Source organism: Prosopis cineraria, unplaced genomic scaffold, assembly GCF_029017545.1.
Source record: "Prosopis cineraria cultivar Desert tree isolate PC_DT_omini unplaced genomic scaffold, ASM2901754v1 PC2, whole genome shotgun sequence".
NCBI classification, from domain to species: domain Eukaryota; kingdom Viridiplantae; phylum Streptophyta; class Magnoliopsida; order Fabales; family Fabaceae; genus Prosopis; species Prosopis cineraria.
In genome coordinates, this window is record NW_026555333.1 from 22,567,209 (window position 1) to 22,573,208 (window position 6,000).

Sequence of the window (6,000 nt, forward strand, 5' to 3'; positions counted from 1 at the left end):
AGAATTCACAACAAAGTTTTATAAACAAAATATATAAGGTATATTGATATAATCCTCACAAAATAAAATAAGAAACCAAAATTTTCAAATTAAATTAAAATCTTAAAAGCGAGCATCAAATTAAAATTCTTGTATATCCATGGCCCCAAAAAAAGGTCTATGCAAAAAGAGGAATTATTGATACTAAAAGAGCCTAAAAGACAAAACAATAGAATGCCAAGAGGGTGTCACCGAGTCAAGAGATGCAAAATCTAGGGACGAGAGGTAGAGGTGAATTGAGAGACGGAGAGATCTAGAGGGTAAGCAGACAAGAGGGAGAGGTGAGAAAACTAGAGGAAAGGAGAGGGCGAGAGGAAGAGGTTGAGTCTAGAGACAAAGAGAGCTAGAGAACTTAGAATAATCAAATACTTAAGGTTTTTTTTTTTTCATTTTCCAAATAGTATGTTCCAAAGTAGAAGAGAAAAAATAGAACAAGATTTGGAAGGCCACCTAGGCTTGAGCTCTTTTTTTCAATGCTTATTAGGGTTGGGGCCAAAAGCAAGGTTACCCTAAAAATTCCCAATTTTTCAAGCCCAAACCTTTATTTAAACCAAGCCTCCGGGCCTAGCTCTTATTCCTAACTCTATTTGGGAAATGAAAAAAAATAATAGTATTGGAATTTCCTTATTTGCCTAAGGATATTATTGTCTTTTAACATCAAATTATACTTTATCAAATATAAAAAATTATATTTTCTTAAAGTCATACCAAGCAAACATCATATAATCACCATTACATTGCATTCCATCACCACCCATTACATTACATTCTATTCCCACTCATTTTGTGAACCAAACGGGCCACTATATTCAATATCTAATGATGGTTTAGCTAGGATCTGGAAGGTTGAAGATGGTGTTCCTTTGACAACTTTGTCTCGTAATGTGGTGTTCATTTGCACTAAGAGAACTCTGGGCTTTGAATTTTCAGTGTGCGAGAGATGATGAGTCATCTGCTGAGGTGGTGCCAATTATAAATTTTTTTTGTTGGTCAAAATGAAAGTTAACAGTTATTTTTAGGGAAAGTGATAATAAAATCCCTATAAAATGTATAAATGAAAAGTTGATCCTTCAAAATGCAATAATTATCCTAAAGTCACTAGAGACTTTTTTATCACTAATGAATTTATATAAATTACTAAATTTTTTTTATTAAAAATAAATTATTCACAACTTTTCTTCTTATATTCATAACAATGTAATAGCAAATCACAACTTCGCAAGTTATTTTTTTTATTTGTTGTTGTATTATTGTGAATATAAGAAGAAAAGTTATGAATATTTAAATAAAATTTGTGAATCATTTATTTTCAACAAGGACAATTTAATAATTTATATAAATTTATTAATGACAAAAAAGTCCCTATAGACTTCAGGGGAATTATGGCATTTTGAGAGACTAAATTATCATTTATATATTTTAGATGGATTTTATTGTCATTTTCCCTTATTTTTAACCCCAGTAACAGTAGGGGCAAAAATGATTCGATGTCTGAGGATAAGAATGGACCAAAGTTGAGTTCAGGTTACTAAGTGTCTAAGAAAATAGTTTAAAGGCAAAAATAAGCATTAATCCTAATTGTCGTGCTCGAATCGTGATCTCCCCGGAAAGGAAAATCATTAAATGTAGAAGTCACCACTAAAATTTAAAAAGATAATTTTGAAAACCTTTTAAAAAATAAAATGGTCTATAATAACCAAAATAAGGTTTGGTAGTTGGTTGTGCATGGGAAAGGTATTAGGCACCCCACGACACCTATTCGTAAGAATGGTTATACTAAGTTGATTGTGTAAAATCAATTGGCCTTTTAATAATATCTTAGTTATCCTTCATTCCACATGAAAAATAAAGATAAAAAATAAAGGAAAATAAACTATTTATTTATATGAAAGGACTTGACCTAGGATTAAAGTCTAGGGCCTACATACCCTATGATGGGGATAAAAGTCTATATAGTTCAAAATATTATTATTTAGGTTTCTTTTAATTATTTATTAATTTATTTTATGAAGAGAAGGTTATTTTGTGTTACATAATTATATTTATTTTTAAATAAAAAATTGTCATAAGGAAGTACCTTTGGATAAAAGGAAAATAACAAATATTGGAACCTTCGGTGATTTAGTATCACTCGCAATCCACTGGTTGACATTCTATGTGCACATGATGATTTAATATTACTCATAACAAACCTTAAAGAAAATTTCAAAGTGAATTTTCTATAGAATAATTTAATTTTAAACTTTTAAATATAAAATTTATACCTGCGATGACTCAATGTTATTCAAGGTATCAAATTTGACATTTTTAAAAATTTACAGTGATTTGTATCACTCATAAAAAATTAATAAAATTGTTATCATAAATTAAATTAAAAATCATGCTTTACTCCTCTTATTGTTGACAATACCATGAAATAGGAAGAAATTAAAAAAAAATTATATTCTCATCTTATTGACCTATGTAAATGCACAGGCATTCTTATCAAGATATTTTATAATAATAGCCATCAAAAGGATCAAAGAAAAGCAATCTCAATGATTTCTATGTCAGCAATCCCCATGGCTTTTCTTCATCATTCAAGCAATCTTAATGGCCACACTTTCAGATTTTTAGTTTGTAATAACAAAGAAACAAATCATACACAATATGTGAAACCTATGTCAGTTCCACACTCAATGAATTCCTATGCTAAACTGTACTTTGTAGCCTTCATTTGAGAATAATTATTTCTTGTTGAAGGAAGGAAAAAGTGGTGGTTATTCATTGGAGATAAAAAACACAGATGGCACAAATGAACAAAAATTTATACGTGTATCATAATAACATACCTAGGGACTTATTATATGCTTTGCTTCACTGTCTCTTCATCCACACTTTTTCACTCCAAATTTTCCTCAATTCTTTTTCTATCCACCTTCCCCCTGTGGCCTCTTTGCTACTCCTTTTATAGGCATCAATTAGGGTTTTTTTCACTTAATGACATAATCATTCATATCAAATCAAATCCTCATTTGACTTTTTTTTTTCCATTATTTCATATTTTCAATCTGATGGCAATAAAAATGAGGGGATTTGGGGGCCATGAAAAAGGAAAAAAATTTCTTTAAAGTTATGAAGATATTATTTTATTTTAATTTTTTATAAAATCTTATTTTTTCTTATTTCATTTATTTTTTAATTTACTCAAAATTATTGGGCTTTTTATTTATTTTTAATTTACATCTAGAAGCCCGGACAAAATATGGTGTTCACGCTAATTTTAATAATTAGTAGCACTTTAAGATAATTACAATTGTTACATTATGGAAGATTTTAGAGTGAATTTCCCATACTTATTTTTATATTTTGTTTAATATATGATAATAATATAATTTAATAAATATTTATTTAAGGGGATGAAGATTAAATTGGTGAAATTGTTATCATAACGCTCCTCCAATAAATGAGCCTACTTTTAAAGGTTCAAATATTTTATTTTTTGACGACGGAGTAGGATGAAGCAATATTAATCTTGTTTTGCAAATTGAACTTATGAAAGTTTATATGTTGTCCTTTAAGATGAAAATTTTGATTAAATGACAACTTGGCCCTTAAACTATAGGTCCAGGTGTTTTTGAGACTCTGAATACTTTTTATTGCAAGGTTCTCTTTTAATTTTTAAAAATGGTATAATATCACCTCTATTATTAGTAAAAGTTAATTTTAATTGTTAATTAACTAAAAAATTTCAAAAAAGAGAAAAAAATCACAGAAAAGGGCTTGAAATTATAAACAATGACATAAAAATTGTAGAAAAGGGATGGAAAAATTTTCTTAATACTTTTTATGTATTTCCTAAAGTTATTTTCTATAATTTTTTTTTGTTAACTAATAGTCAAAGTTAACTTTGTTACTACTGCTTTCAAAAGTTGAAAGAAAATATTATAAAAAAAAAAGAGTTTAAGGTCAGATGTTTTTGAACTTATAGTTTATAAATTTGTTATTTAACCCCTATAATTTTTACCATTTCATTTGGATAGTAAAAAAGTATACAAGCTTTTAGTTTGACAGGAGGCCCGATCAATTCAAGTCCGGCTAAACAAAATGACAAACAAAAAAAAATCGTTTTTTTTCAAATATAAAAAAGGAGGAGGAGGAAAGAAGCCGTTACCTTTTCTCAGAAACCCCTGTGAAGGTTACGTATTACTCAGTCTTAGGTCAAATATGATCAACTTAATATTGGTGTTATTTTTTAATGACATGTCCTTTTAGGTTTCAAGGCATGGTGCTGTTTTATTTAAGTATTGGATGTGAATATTTTTGCTAATCTCATACAACGCATGATAACTATTTATTTGATCATTTATTTATGCTACGTGCCTTCTTTTACACATAAGTATATGTTTTATGTTATGTATATTTTAAGACCTCGTATTAGATTTTTGAAATGTGTAATATAATTTGCTTACCTACGCTGCACCAATAAAGTGAAGTGCATTTAAAAATAAAACTTCCTGTATGAGTATTGTAACTATGGTACACATTTTTTTTTTATTTTCATTTTATTGTAATTTCTATATATGTATCAGAATTAGATGTTTTTGTATTTATAGTGAGGCATTATTCAAGTAGTTCATTTCTATATTTGTTAAACAAAGATTATACCAAATATGAATTTTCTTTCTATTCTTTTACCAAGCCTTAGCACTTAGCAGGAGTTCTTTTTAAGTGTTTAACGCTGATTAGTTTTTTTTTTCCCCCTGAATGACTGTGGTTTATTCAAGTTTTTGTTGTGTTAGTCTTTGTTAATGCTTATTATGTGCCTCCTTTTCTTCTCATTAATTACCTTTGGGTTAAATGGCATATTTGCCCGGCCCGAAACTTTTTCTTCAGAGGTGCCTGGCACTCAAAATTTCTTTTGGAACATTTTCGCCCCACCTTTAAATATCAAAAGCATTGACCATTAAATTGACATTTGACCAAGGGTTAAATGTCATATTTGTCCTAAAACTTTTTTTCCAGGGGAGTTAGGTATCCCGAACTTTTGTATGGATGTTATGCAGGGAACACGTGGCAAGTCGGGGGAGGACAACAACAATATAGGGAAGTTAAGAATGGTGAATTTGTCTTTGATGGACAAAGCGGTGATGTCATGGGCTTAAGCAACCATTTTTGGATGGCAAAAGTGCTGAGTTAGATGCGAGACTTCTTGCAAAGCTCGCGAATCTCGGACACCTATTTTTCCCAACTTCACATTTGGACTCCAATCTCAGATAATGTAGGAGCTTGCTGGTGGAATAGGAGGAGAGAGGAAGAAGAAGAAGAGGACAATGAAGAAGGGAGGAAAAAATTTCTCCATTTTTAACCCTTCGTCAAACTTCAATTTAATGGTCAACATTTTCAATATTTAATGGTTGGGCAAAAATGTTCTCTTTTTGAAAAGTTCAAAACAAAAATGATCCAAAAAAGTTTAAAGTATCAGACGCCTCTGAAGAAAAAGTTCCAAGGCATATGCCATTTAACCCTATATTTTTCTATTGTATTAGAATCCTTTAATATTTTTCTCCCCCATTGTCAGAAGTTTTTCCTTCAAAGTTGCCTCTAATTTATGCTCATTGGTGATCAACAGGTTTGATGCCCATTTCGTTACATCTTAATGCAATTATTGCTGCATGTATCACACTTTACAAGCTTATTGATAGGAATATATATACGTGGCATATTCTCCCGATTTATAATTATCATTTTGAACATTTTAATAAGGAAGTTCAAAACATATACTCATCTCATCCTAATATGTTACTTTCAACATGGTTCACTGAGACTAAAGAACACTTTAAAACTCATTAATTTTGTTTAAAATTTAATAAGTTCTCAACTTTACCTTTATTGAATCTACATACTTTAATAACATATTTTTTCTCTTGCCAACATTTAATGAAAAGTAGAAGTTGAAGTTTGAAATGAAAATTTAATAAT